The sequence below is a fragment of the Pteropus medius genome, unplaced genomic scaffold (genome assembly GCF_902729225.1).
Source record: "Pteropus medius unplaced genomic scaffold, Ma_sr-lr_union100, whole genome shotgun sequence".
Classification (NCBI taxonomy): Eukaryota; Metazoa; Chordata; class Mammalia; order Chiroptera; family Pteropodidae; genus Pteropus; species Pteropus medius.
Window position 1 is genome coordinate 4,907,575 of NW_024348533.1, and position 14,184 is coordinate 4,921,758.

General features: G+C 35.1%; 1 protein-coding gene and 1 pseudogene across 2 annotated transcripts in view; both read right to left on the bottom strand.

Moving 5' to 3' along the window:
* CNOT6 (CCR4-NOT transcription complex subunit 6) overlaps nucleotides 1-14,184 on the bottom strand; it is a 68,656-nt gene that overhangs the window by 25,208 nt on the left and 29,264 nt on the right. The gene's annotated exons all lie outside the window — the stretch shown is intronic.
* LOC120616724 (uncharacterized) lies at nucleotides 3,343-3,461 on the bottom strand (annotated as a pseudogene).

Sequence of the window (14,184 nt, forward strand, 5' to 3'; positions counted from 1 at the left end):
CAGCTGAGTATTAATCAGCATATGCATGTGAGAAACTACCTGAGACAGAAGGAAAAAAAACACCCAAAAGGAGGTGAGGCAACGACCCCCAGGTTCACACACAACTGAGGCTAGCTGGTATTCCCAACTGCCAGAGGTAAACTCGTAACTCGCAAGGCATTAGGCAGTGCAAAATCAGCCACAGACTGAAGGTTGCCCTCGGCTCTCCTAAGAAAGTTTAAGAGCAAGTCTCAAAAGATACAGTTTCCAAGTAACTGTATACCAAAATGAAGCTCAAAACTAGTTACAGAAATACAAAAATATGCATCACCCCACAAAGGTAAAATTCAAAACATCTGGCACCCAAGAAAAAATTAACAGGCAAGCAAAGAAACAGGAAAATAACATCCAAAATGAAGAGAAAAATCAATCAATCCAAATTAGTCCAGAAGAAATAATAATTATAAAATTAGTAGACATTAAAAGTTACTGTAACTATATTCCATATCATCAGAAGTTAGAAGACTAAATGTGTTAAGTAGAGATACAAGATAGCATAGACACTCAAACTGAACTTCTAAAATTGAACGCTAAGTCTAAAATGAAGATGTAGCAATAGAAACTATCCAAGATGAAACAAAGAGAGAAAACATACTGAAAAAATTACATCAGTGAACTCCTGAACAACTTTAAAGAACCTCATATATATGTTACTAGAATCCCCAAAACAGGGATGGGCTGGGGACAGAAAAAATTATCTTAACAAATAAAGGCAAGAGATAAGTGGATATCCATATGCAAAAGAATGAAGCTGGACCCTTATCTCACACCATATACAAAATTTAACTCAAAAACTCTTGGAATAAAACATAGACTTCAATCTCCATGACCTAGGATTAGGCAATGGTTTGTTAGATATGACACTAATAGCACAAGCAACAAAATAAGTATTAGATAAATTGTACTTCGTTGAAATCAAAACCTTTTGTGCTTCAAGGGACACTGGTAATAAAGTGAAAAGGCAACTTCAGAAAAGGGAGAAAACATCTGAAAATCATAAATCTGAAAAGCTATTTGTATCCAGAATATACAAAGAACACAACTGAGTAGGAAAAAGACAATCCAATTTAAAAATGGGCAAAGATCCAATAGACACTTCTCCGAAGAAGATGCACGAAATAGCCAAAAGCACATGAAAAGATGCTCTATATCATCAGCCACCAGGGAAATGAAAATTAAAGCCACAATGAGATACTGCTTCGCACCCACGAGAACTATAATCTGAAAGACAGACGATAACAAGTACTGACAAGGAGTGGGAAACTGGAACCCTCACATGCTGCTGGTGAAAATGTAAAGTGACTCAGCCACTTTAGAAAATAGTGTAGCAGTTCCTAAAAAGGTTCAATATAGTTACCACATAAGCCAACAATTCACTCCTAGGTATGTATATAACCAAAAGAAAGGAAAATGTATTTCTACACAGAAACTTACACACAAATGTTCATAGCAGAATTATTCTGAGTCAGGAAGTGGAAACGACCCAAACGTTCATTGACTGATGAATAAATAAAATGTGGCCTATTCATACAATAGAGTATTATACTAGTACTGACACATGCTACAACATGGATAAACACTGAAAGAAGCTGGTGACCACATATTACATGACTCCATTTATATGAAATGTCCAGAAGGGTCAAAAATCCCCTGAGACAGAAAGAAGATTAATGGTTACCAAGGGCTGGGTGGTTGAGAGAAAATGGAAGATGATTGCTAATGTGTATATAACTCTATGAATATGCAAAAACCACTGAAAGTACCTTTTACGGGGCGAATTGAGTAAATTATATCTCAAGCTGTTACCAAGAAAAGAGAGAAAGGTGGAAAAATTTCCACGCTTGATGAAAACTACAAAGCCACAGACACAGAAAGCTCAAATGAACCCCAATCACATGAAAACTCCATGAAAAACAAAAAAAGAAAACTCCACGAAAACACATCTTAATCAAATGGCCTAAAAAAAATAAAGAGTAAATCTTAAAAGCTGTCAGGGGAAAATAATTACATTCCACACGGAGAAACAAAGGTAAAATGCAGATTTCTAGTTGTAAACACTGTAAGAGAAAAGACAGTGGAGCAAAATCTTTAATATACTGAAAGAAAAACAAAATCCTGTCAACTTAGCAACCCAGCAAAAATGGCTTTCAAAAAATGAAGGCAAGTTACAAGATGAAAAGTGCTATGGAGATGGATGGTAGCGATGGTTGCACAACATTATGAATGTATTTGATAAAAACCTTCCCACAAAGAAAATTCTAGAACCAGATTGGTTCACTATGGAAAACTACCAAACATTTAAGGAAGAACTAGTATCAGTTCTACAAAAATTCATCCAGAAAACCGAAGACAAGAAGATACTTTCCAACTCCTTCTATGAGGCCAACATCACCTTGTTACCAAAACCAGGCAAAATACAAGAAAACTACCACTAAACATCTCTCATGAACACAAATGCAAAATTTAACAAAATCTTAATAAATCAAATCCAACAACAAAATAAGGGGATAAGATTTGTGCCAAGAAATTCAGTTTGCTGAACAATTAAAAAAATTTATTCAAAAAATTTCTTAGAAAATCATCTGAATAAACACAGAAAAAGCATTTGACAAAAATCAATACCCATTCCTGATTTAAAAACACTTCTCAGTAAGCTAAAAATAGGAGAATTTTCCTCAATTTTGTAAAAGGGTATCTACAAAAAGCTTAATGGTAAAGGAATGACTGTTTAACCCCTAACATGAGAAACAAAGCAAAAATTTGCATTCTCATCAACCCCATTCGACATTATATTGTAAGTTCTAACCAGTGCAGTCAGGTAAGAAAAATTAAAAATTGGAAAGGCAGAAATAAAGCTATCTGTATTTGCAAATGGCACAATCATCCATGTAAAAATCCTGTGAAATCTATAAAAATGCTAATAAGTGAGTTTATAGCAAAGCCATAGGGATAAATTGAAATATAAAATATCTATTGTATTTCTATATACTACCAGAAATTAAAATTTAAATATGGCAATATTTACAATACAATCAAAATTATGCAATACTTAGGGGTGAATTTGACCCCAAAAAATGTGTAGACTTGTGTTAAAAACTACACAACGATGCTGAGAGAAATAAAAGAAGACCTAAATAAGGGAAGAGATCTGTCTCCACAGATCAGAAGATTCAATATTATTAAGATGTTAGATGTCCTCAAATTGGTTTGTTTGTTTATTTATAAGTGAGGCAACCCTTGGTTGACCTCACAGGTTGCAAGGACCTTGTCAGCTTACGATCCCTTATTTTCTTTTATTTTTTACGCCTACAGCACCTGGTCTTCTTAGGTGGTCTCCCATCCAAGTACTAACCAGGCCCGACTCTGCTTAGCTTCCAAGATCAGACAGGATCGGGCTTGTTCAGGGTGGCATGGTCATAGACCTCAAATTGGTTTAGAGTCAACACCATCCCAATCAAAATGTTAGCAAGTTTGAAACTGGAAAGATGACTCTAAAATTCATATGGAAATTGAAAAAAGACTTAGAAAAGCCAAGACAACTTTGGAAAAACAAAAACAAAAACAAAAAACAGAATGACTAACACTACCTGATTTCAAGACTTGTTATACAAAGCTCTCTCAAAACTCAATAAGAAAACAACCCAATTTTCGAAATGGGCAAAAGATTTGAACAGACACAGATGGCAAATAATCAACATAAAAAGATGATCAGCACCAGCAGTCATTAGGGAAATGCAAATTAAAACCACAATGAGGTAAAGCTATAGAGCAGAAAAAAGGCTAAAATTAAAAAGTTTATCCTGCCAAGTGTTGGTAAGGGTATGGAATAAAAATACCTAGTAGGCATGTAAAATGAGACAACCTCTTTGCAAAATAGTTTGTCAGTTTTTTAAAAAGTTAATTGTATACCTATCATATGACCGATTCCATTCTTAGGTGTTTGCCCAAAAGAAATAAAAACTATGCCTACGCAAAGACTTGTACATAAATGTTCATATCAGCTTTATTTGTAATACCCAAATACTGGAAACTATTCAAATATATTCATCAAGTGAATGGAAAAACAAATACTGGCATATCGAAATAGTGGGCTAATATTCAGTAATAAAAAGAATGAACTACTGAAAACTAACAACACAGATGAATCTCAAAGTAGTAGACAAAAATAAAGAGTACATACTGTATGACTTCATTTATTTAAAAAGTTTATAAAATGTAAACTAATCTATAGCTATAGAAAGAACATTGGTTGCCTGAGAATGCGGGAGGGCATGGAGAAATGAGGGAGGCAGGGAAGAAGGGATTACAAATTTGACGAATGATGAGTATGTTCACTCTTGAATGTGGTGACGGTTTCAAAGATGTACACACAGGTCAAAATATATCACATTATTTACTTTATGTATATGCTGATTATTACATGTCAACTATACATCAACAGAGCTGTGTAATAAAATCTATCTTGATCTAAGGTGCCTTTCCTTACTGTATAACACTTAAGTAGAATCTGCAGCATAGACTATTTGTAAAACAAATTTTATTTACTTAATTATCAGTTCATAAAAATGAAAAATAGCTAATATTCAATATGACTAAAACATAAACATAATATAACATAAACATAAATAGTTTGTTAAAATATAACAAACTATTTAGCAAGTGTCTATCATGTTTTGCATGTGTTCCAGCCCTCTACACTCAAGATACTGCTTAAGAAGAACTGAAAGGGCTTGAGAAATGCATTTTTATACTTCAATTTAATAGGAAGGACATAAAATTCTCAAAAAGAGGGTAGCCAGAAAGGAAAACAAAGTCTGTGGAGAAGGAAAAAGAATCAAGTAATGTATAAATAAATCAATCAGACGAGGGTCAGAGGAAGGGGAGAAATCAGATCTGTACCATACACTGAAAAGAAAAATTCTGTAATAAATTTCTAAACATAAATCTATCTTAGAATCCAAAACTGAAAATACTGTCAAGTTTAATTCATTAAAATTTAAAACCTCTATAAAATATAATAGAGATGCTAACATGCATGGCAGCCAGAGATAACATCCGTTAATTCAGTCAACTTTCAGGGACCAGTATGCTGGTGTAGGGACAAAATGAGAAATAAAACAAAGTCCCTACCCTCAGTATTTTTTATGTGACCTCTGTAAGGAAGGAAAAAAAAAGTAAAACAATCAACAACAGGAAAATGAATGACAGATAAGAACAGGTAAATCACTCAAGAAAAAACAAAGGACCAGTCATAAAAAAAAAAAGTTCATTTCAGTAATGAAAGAAATGCAAATTTAAACAATAAAATATTCATTTCCACCTAAGTGAAAAGTAAAGTAAGATTAATAACCAGTAATGACAAGGATAAGGGGGAAACACACACTGATTCATTATGGGAAAGATACGACTATATTTTGAAACCAATCCTGTAACAGTTATAAAATCTTAAATTTAAATATCCTTTGCCTCATCACAATTCCACAATTAGTGATTTACCCTATGAAAATACTGTTCAAGTATGCAAAGATATATACTGTTGGTAGCAGGAAAAAATTAGAAATAACATGAACGATCATTAATAACGCATACTTAAATCATGGTTCATTCAGACAATGCCACCATTAAAGAGCATGCAATAGTTATATTTACTGATATGGAAAAATGTTTACAATAAAGGAAGTTGGAAAAAAGCAAATTTCAAAACAATACTCCATTTGTGCAAAAAAAGCTAAAAGATCAAGTTACAGAAGTAACATACTGTGGATAAATACAAATCTCTATTGGTAGAACTATGCAATCCAAAAACCCAAGGTTCTCAATTTTCTGGAAAGTCAGTGAACAAAAGGGAGTCGTCTTTTGAGATTCTGATGATATTTATTTTATTTACCTCTCCATAAAGTTATATATATTCATAAAACACTCCAAAATTTATATGCAATTTTAAGTTTAGAGAAAACCTGGGATTATCCTGACCTAGATTAAGAGCCCTGTTTTGATAAGTAACTTCATTCTAAAGTGCACAGAATCCTTCATTGCTAAATATCAGGAGACAGAAAGAATCTAATTAGTATTCCCTGAAGTTGAGTGTTACACTAAAGGGACTGGGTGTAATTAGTGTGCCTACAAAGAAATCAATATCATTAGCTCTGCACTTGCAGATTTAGAAAAAACAAGGAAGAAGGAATCTTGACTGAACCTCTAAATTTCTGACATTTTAGAAGAAACAGGAATTACAGTTGATTTTCATTATTCCTGGATTCTGTATCCATGAATTCACCTACTCCCTCAAATTCATCTGTAACCCCAAACCAATTCTTGCAGCACCTTCAGTCATTCACACACACACACGGAGTAGCAAAAAACTGTACTTGGCCAAAGCAATTCCAAGCTGGGGTCCAACAAGGAGACACTGTCTGCTTGTTGCAGCTCTGACAAGGTAAACAAGTGTCTCTTTCACTATTTAGTGCCACAGTTGTGTTCTGTGAGTGATTTCAATGTGTAAAATGGCCCCCAAGCTCAGTGCTAAGTGCAAGGCTGTGATGTGCCTCATAGAGAAAATCCATGCTATAAATAAGCTTCCTTCAGACATGAGTTACATAGTGCTGTTAGCCATGAGTTCAATGTTAGCCAATGACATACATTAAATAGGGTGTCTTTAACAGAAACACACATAAAACAAACTTATGTACTACTGATTAGTTGATAAAAATGTTGATCACGGGAACAAAAATATTGTTAGGTTCATTAGAACCTAACCTGGTTGGTACCTTCTGTGGGAGTAATAATTCGGTATTTGCTAATGTCGTGTCCAAGGTGACCATACAAAACAGAACAACTGTAAGTAGCAAAAATCAACTGTAAACAGAAAAAGTAATTTGAATTTTCTCCACTCACAACTCCCGATGAAGTTAGACTAGGGTTTCGGGCTCCTGTTAGCAAGTGAACTGCAATCTCACAAAAGGAAGTCTATGCTATAAGACCTGCACTGCAAACTGGATTAAGAGGAAGAAAACAAGACCAGATTAAATTACATGAAGGGCACTAAAGAGAACATTTGGCAGATTAAGTACAACCATGTTTAACTTAAAAATAGTAAAGTTGATGGAGAAGGAAACGTACTTAATGCACCAAAGCATGCAACTTAAATGTAAGTTTCAACCCATAAAGGAAAACATGACTGCAAAGGTACACACCACTGAACTTTGGTGGGAAGGGAATTCGCATTCTAATAGCAATGGAAGGACACAACTTGTTCAAATTAAACCTCTAATTTAAGAGATTAGATATGAAGGTAAAATTTAGTCTAGACCTAGAGACTAGAAGGCTAAGGCCAAATATTAGGAAAGGACAGAAGGAGAAAGGTGAAATATGTTCAAAATAGAACGGCCACCGCAGTGTAATGTAGAAGTCTGTGTTCCACCACCAAGTAGCTTCACCATTTAGTAACTTTTTGGACTTAGGAAAAGGTAATGTTTATTGCAAAGCTGAGTCACTAATATCTAAACCTTATACTTTTCTATAAAAACTTAAATTTATTTTTAAATGAACTTACTTATTAAGTAATTCAGGACCATTTAAAAATACCAAAATTCTATCACCCAGTATATCTACCATTACATCACATTCATATGCATATAAAAAATGAATAGGAATCAAAATAGATTGAACTATACATGCTTCTTTAACAGAAAAAATGAAAAAAATGATGAAACTATAGAACTTCAAACTTTTCCATTTCTGCCATAACAGACTTTCTAAAACCCTTCTAAGGATAAGAGATTCTAAAAAACATGAAGGGTTAGTCTTCATAGTTTTAACATCAAGTTTCACTTTTAAACTTGACTCTCTACAATAAAAGAGAAAGAGATCATCATTGTACACTTCCTGCCATCAACTCATTACATTACTTTTTCACTGTCAAAAGTTTATATCATCCCCAAGGAAGATATACAGATGGCCAATACAAAGGTACTTAATTTCATGAACCATTAAGGAAATGCAAATCAAAATCACAATGAAATACTTCTTCACACCCATTAAGATGGCTAAATCAAAAAGATAATAACTGTTGCCAAGAAGTGGAGAAACTAGAACTCCTACACACTGCTAGTTAGAATGTAAAATGATGCAGAAACTTTGGAGAACTATCTGGCAGTTAGTCAGGAGGTTAAGCATTTACCATATGACCCAGTAATTCCACTCCTAAGTATATACCTGAGAGAAATGAAAATTCCACACCAAAACTTGTACACAAATGTTCACAGCAGCATTATTTTTTAAAGCCAAAAAGTGGAAACAACCTGTGATTTATAACAAGGAATGCAGATTTGGTCTTCATCAGTTGCCAGTAGAGCTCCTAAAACCTTAGAATTTCTGAAGCGACGAAAGGAATACAGGTATCTTTTGTTACTCATAGGATGCCCCTTTCAATACCAGAGTTTACATTAATGAAGTGACTTTTGGAAAGCTGCCACAATGGGGGCTGGTTGCCAGGGAAATCAATCAAGATTGGAGGGTTGGAATTTTCAGTTCCTCGACCCCCAACCTCTAAGGAGGGAAGAAGAGCTGGAGGTTAAATCAATCACCACAATTTGATCAATCAATCATGTCTAATGAAGGCTCCCTAAGAATTCCTAAATTATGGGGTTCTCAAAGCTTCTAATCTGATGAACACATGGAAGTGAAGAGTGGGTGGGGAGGTCTGCAAAGAGCAGAGAAGCTTCTCGTCCTTTCCCCACATCTTGCCTTATGCAACTCTTCCATTTGGCTTTTCCTAAGTTTTTATAATTAACTGCTAATCTAATAAGTAAATTGTTTCCCTGAGTTCTGTGAACTGATCTAGCAAATTAATCGAAACCAAGGAGGGGGACGTGGGAACCTCCAACTTATAGCCAGTCAGGTACACAGATAATAACCTGGACTTATGACTGGTTTTTGAAGTTGGGCAGGAGCACTCTTGTGGCACTGAACCCTTAACTTGTGAGACCTAACACTATCTCCAGGTAGGTTGTGTTCAAATCACAGGACACCCAGTTGGTGTCACAAGTGAAGTAGTGTTACAGGAGAGTACTGAGAGTAGAGGGGACACACAGGAATGTTTTTCCATAACACAAACCAAAAGTCAATCAACCACTTAATGAACAAATAAAATGTGTTTAAAAAGATACAACAGGCCCCAAAATGAAGTCACTTGTGCTAGGCCTGTCAGCAAACCAAGATTCAACACTTAACCTAGTTTAGCATCCCAGGAATGTAATCTTTAACAGGTCAACATGGAATTACCTTGTCAGAAATAGTGAGGTCATTCACCCCACAGACTCTTTCCATTCCCCTTGCCATGACCTTGCCTGAAACAGTGCATTCTTTGCTAACAGTTTCCTTTTTCCAACTCCCTTTTCATCTGTAAAAAACTTTCCCTGTCTACAGCTTGGTGGAGCTCCTTTCTATTTGCTAGATGGGATGCTGCCCAATTCCTGAATCATACAATAAAGTCAGTTTGATCTTTAAATTTACTCGGCTGAATTTTTGTTATTTACCAAATGTGATATCCACATAAAGGATTATTCAGCCATTAAAAAGAAGGAAGCACTGACGCAGGCTACAACATAGATGAACCTTGAAAAGATTATGCTAAGCGAAAGAGGGCAGTCACAAAGACCACATATTGTGATTCCATGTATACGAAATGTTCAGAACAGGCAAATCTATCTATGTAGAAAGTAAATTACTGGTTACCTAGAGCTGGGGGTCGGGAGGGATAGTGGGGTGACCGCTGATAATATAGGGCTTCTTCTGAGGGATGAAGATGTTTTCAAGCAACTGTGTTGATGGCTGCACAATTCCATGAACAAAGTAAGACCTCTGAACTGTAACCTTTAATGAGTGAACTGTATGGCATGTAAATTATAGCTCAAAATTGTTATATAAAAAATGTTTGTAGTGTAACAGAACAAAATTAACATACAGAAAACAATATTTTGCATATATATAATAACCAGGTGAAAGGAAAATAGAAGACCTAGAAATAAATCTAATAAGTATATTAAACTTAAGGGCACATAAAGAACAAATGTAAAGACAAATAAATTATCCTAGTTTATAAAATAACATGATCATGATAAAAATGTCAAGACTAGACAAGTTGACTGTGAATTTCATTATTTAAAAGAAAAACCAGCCAAGTATCACCTGTCAAAATTACAAATGTGTATACTCTTTGATCTACAGATATATTATCAGAGATGCAAAATAATGTATAAGGTTCTTCACTGCAGTACTGTTTTAGATTGACCATCAATACAGTACCACTTAATTACAGTAAAGGTGTGACAGAAATATTTTAGAGTTTAAATAAAAAGTACAGGAGAGCTATCAATATACTGATTTAGAAATCTCTCTAAAATACAAAGTTCATTTAAAAAAAAAGCACATCTTTTGAATTAAAAATAAGGTGTGGAGTAAGACTCTATATTTTATTTGTATACATGTAGGGCTCCAGAGGGATGCCAAAGAAGCTGTGTGTGAATGAATGGTATGTGCGCGGGCATGCTGGGAGCTGTAAAGGGGGGATGAAAGAGAGGCTTCCGCTGTCTACTTTTTTATATTTTCACATGCCCCTCTTTCTTAAATGTCCTTAACTCCACTTTCCCCTGGCTAATAATATTAACTAGGTAGTTAGCTATTCTAGGATGTACTCCCTGATCCTACCAAGCTGGTTAAGATAGTCTTAAAACAGTTCATTCAAACTTTCTGCCCTGTATTTATCATGGTTTTTACAGTATCCTCTTACAGTCTGTTAGATTCCCAAAATCTTACATCTAATCATCTACTACATCACAAGTTTCAAAATAAATAAATGAATGAGATTTAAATGCTTTCCAATGAGTAAGTAATGGCCTCAGAAGGACCATTCAGTATCTGCTGCCTCCACCTGGGCTTCCTGCCTCTCCTTTTAACCTGTTCCCAACTCTGAACTCCCACAAAACAGGCACAGGGTCATCCAGAGGGTGTGCAGCTGCACAAGTTGATGACATAATGAAAATCACTTGACTCTGGAGTTACACTTATGATAATCAACAAGTTAAATATCACAGTCTTAAACACACACACACACACACACACACACACACACACACACACACACACACAGAATTTGATCCAGAATTTGAGAGATATGGTCCATCACTCTCCTTGGAAAAATAGTCTGAATAGAGTTTACTTTCACACTAAACTCAAGCCTTCAAAATGCTGGAAAATGTCACAAAATAGAAAAGGCTATAGCCAAGGTACCTAACCCATAGACCATTTAATGACTTCCAGGGAGTCCAGAGCCACGTCCCTATTGCTTGGAAAGTTTGAGTGTAGCTCTGGTTGGTGCATTTCTCTCTGCCCTCCACTTCTACTCGAAGGGCCTGGAACAAGCAGTTATCTGGGCTACAGATGCACCTCAAAAGCAGGCAACCATAGTGCTGTCCCCACACAATGGGGAACAAGAACAAGAGGAACATGAGATTTGTTATCTGCAGATTCTTTAAGCAGAATTTTTAAATTTGTACACATATGGACTTCAGGTTCCTGTAACAATAGAGTAATTTGTTCCTCCCACTGGAGGAAAAAAAACTAGATAAAAGTAGGGGGGAACCCCACAAAATGAGTGTGAAATGAAAGCACTGGAGAACTACAAAAACAGGAAAGACATGAGACATAAAGAACTTGGAAAGAAGGGAAGCAAAGAGGGAGTAATAAGCAGGACACATACCACCACACCATCTCTGGAAGAAAACGCAGAATCATGAGCAGAAAGGTAGCAGATGAGGTGAAAACTGGAACTGAGAGGCTGAGGTGTTGAGCATGACTTTAAGTCTTCGTCCACACAGCTGGGAAGACACAATGGGAATACAGGGGCCACCAAGACAACCTAGTTAAACCACCAAGATTCCACTTGGGATCTACAAACAGACTAGAGGTGACCCTGCAGTAAGCCAACCCTCTCAACTACTGAACACCAGGTTCAAGAGAGATGAATCCTTGATGAGATCAAAGTCACCCACTCCTACTGCAACTGCCTGGCAAACACAAAAGCAAATTCAAACTTAAGGAAGAGAACACCATCCCAACCATCAACTTATTCTACCATTTCATATATAATTTCCAGCATTCAATAAAAATCCCAAAGAACTGAAAACCAGAGAAAAAGAGAAACAAGAGACCAGAAACTCCAGGAGATTGAGATATTGGAGTTACCAAAGACAATCTTTAAAAAAACTAAGACAGACTTACACTTTTAGCAAGATAGAGTAACATGGACTGAATTTACCTTCCCACCCTAAGCAACCAAAAATAAATAAAATAAAATAAAATAAATAAAATAAAATAAATAAAATAAAATAAAATAAAAAATAAAATAAAATAAAATAAAAAAATAAAATAAAATAAAATAAAATAAAAAAATACATGAAAACTTGAATTTCAGACACTGAACAGCAGGCAGCACAGGATAGTGATCATTGATAGATGGGAAACAAAGAACTGGGGGTCAGGGATGTCAACACCCTTCCCCAACCCCAGCACAGTTGAAAATCACATATAACTCTTGACTCCCCAGAAAACTTAAGTTGCCCCTTGGCATCCATGGGGGATTGGTTCCAGGACTTCTGCAGACACCAAAATCCATGGATGCTCAAGTCCACTATACAAAATGGCATAGATCCGTGCATACAGTCAGCATTATACATCCACAGACTCCCAACTTTGGGTCAAAAATAGTACAGGTATTTATTTTTAAAAATCTGTGTATAAATGGACCTGTGCAATTCAACCCTGTGTTGTTCAAGAGTCAACTGTAAATCACATGACAGCAATATTTAAACTCAATCATATATCATTTACATAAATGTAAATGTATCTAAAGGAAATGAAAATAGAGAAACCAACCAGTATCCACTGAAAAGCTCCAATTAGAGAACATCACTGCAACTGGAGGGAGTTTAGAGCAATTCTGTTAACAAGTGCCAAGTGTCCACAGTAAGTCTGAAAAAAGTTTGGGCCCCAGGAACTCTATAAACTGACCAGTCATGACCCCACACTGAGGACAAAAACTCCAAAAATGGAATTAAATCTGACTAGGACAGGAATAAAAGAGATGGAAAAACAAAAAAACAAAAACAAAAACAAAAAAAAAACAAAAACCAAAGGTACAGATAAAAATGAGAAGGGAACAGAACCAGAAAGTCTCCCACTCTGCAAAAACAGAAGAGGGAGCTCTGAATTTTATTTATTTATTTATTTATTCATTTATTTATTTAAATTTTTGGGGTTTTTTTTGGGGGGGAGGGAGCTCTGAATTTAGAAAAACTTTCCTGAGCACACCTTTTAAAAGTTCAGAAAACTCAAATTAAAAAAAAATGAATAGAAGTTATAAGGTCAAATTCTATAGAAGTTATCATATTTTAAGAAGTTATTATAAGAAAAAAAGAGTATAAGGACCAGAATAACTGTCTATAGACAACAAAAGCATATCGCAAACACGCCCCCAAAACTATTATAAACAATTTCAAAATAAGCTAAAAGGTATTAAGAAAATGATAAAAGCACTGAAAGAACATAAGATTCAGAAAAAGTCAGTAAACTACAAAGAATTTCATAATGAATAACCACAAAAGAATGCTTTTAGAAAGCTAGAATATATTTTTTAAAATCACAAATAAATGAAGCAATAAAAAAATTCAAAATTAATCGCTTTCTTATAAACCAGCGATGAAAAGCTGGAATCTGACATTAAAAACAAAATATCATTAGCACCCCATAAATGAAATACTGAGGTCTAACAAATATACACATGATCTATGTGAGGAAAACTGTAAAACTCTGATGAAAGAAATCAAAGAACTAAGTAAATGGAGAAATATTCTATGTTCATGGATAGGAAGACTCAATATTGTATGTCAGTTCTTCTCAACTTGATCTATAGATTCAATGCCATCTAAACTAAAAGAGGAAGCAAAAGACACAAAATAGCCAACATAAAATTAAAGAATAAAGCTAGAGGACTGACACTATGTGACTTCAAGACTTCCCATAAAGCTTCAGTAATCAGGGTAGTGTATTGGTGAAAGATTAGACAAATATCAATGGAACACAGAGCCC